This window comes from Arachis duranensis, chromosome 2 (assembly GCF_000817695.3).
Source record: "Arachis duranensis cultivar V14167 chromosome 2, aradu.V14167.gnm2.J7QH, whole genome shotgun sequence".
In the NCBI taxonomy this organism is placed as follows: domain Eukaryota; kingdom Viridiplantae; phylum Streptophyta; class Magnoliopsida; order Fabales; family Fabaceae; genus Arachis; species Arachis duranensis.
The window spans coordinates 66068362-66069501 of NC_029773.3; positions in this window are offsets into that span (position 1 = coordinate 66068362).

Sequence of the window (1140 nt, forward strand, 5' to 3'; positions counted from 1 at the left end):
ATTCGTTTTTTTTTTTTTTTTTTTTTTTGAATAAATACACATTTTGGTCTCTAATCATTTGGACGAACGACTAAGCGCATTTTCACGAATCGAAATTAATAAAGCAAACTTCAATTTCTATTAAAAATATATGTTTATACTCTAATTTAAAACATAAGTCAGACCTAATAAAGCTGAAAAGGCCTTATTGAGAGAGTAGTCTCTACTGTATACTAACTTCTTTGAGGAGGATAGAATAGATGAAAACGGGCAACTTATATTTATCCACGTAAGTAATTGTCTCCTTAAATCTCTCACCTGCTTCTAGAAGGGAGATCTCAACAGTCCTAAGATAAAGAGACCATTATCCACCACCAAAAGTGGAACTACTTCAATGGTGGTTATTAGTTCATCACCTATAAGTACCCTGACACGCTCAGGTATCTTTAAGTTCCAATATATCAAAAACCTGCTTAACCCCTTGCTGACTTGGGCATTGGAGTGTCTTGCAGGTACCACCTCCCACCTTTTCAAACACATAACTCGGATGGCGGCTCTCTGACGTAGGACAAGTTGGAGACCACTGGTGCACGAAATTGTGATCATCAATGGCGCCATCAACATGGTACGCTCAATTGCAATCTCAACTCTTTATCACAACTTCGCACAACTAACCAGCAAGTGCACTGGGTCGTCCAAGTAATAAACCTTACGCGAGTAAGGGTCGATCCCACGGAGATTGTTAGTATGAAGCAAGCTATGATCATCTTGTAAATCTCAGTCAGGCAGATTCAAATGGTTATAGATGATTTATGAATAAAGCATAAAATAAAGATAGAGATACTTATGTAATTCATTGGTGAGAATTTCAGATAAGCGTATGGAGATGCTTTGTCCCTTCCGTCTCTCTGCTTTCCTACTGTCCTCATCCAATCCTTCTTACTCCTTTCCATGGCAAGCTGTATATAGGGTTTCACCGTTGTCAGTGGCTACCTCCCATCCTCTCAGTGAAAATGTTCAACGCGCTCTGTCACAGCACGGCTATTCAGCTGTCGGTTCTTGATCATGTCGGAATAGAATCCAGTGATTCTTTTGCGTCTGTCCACAATCGCGAGTTTGAAGCTCGTCACAGTCATTCAATCCTTGAATCCTACTCAGAAT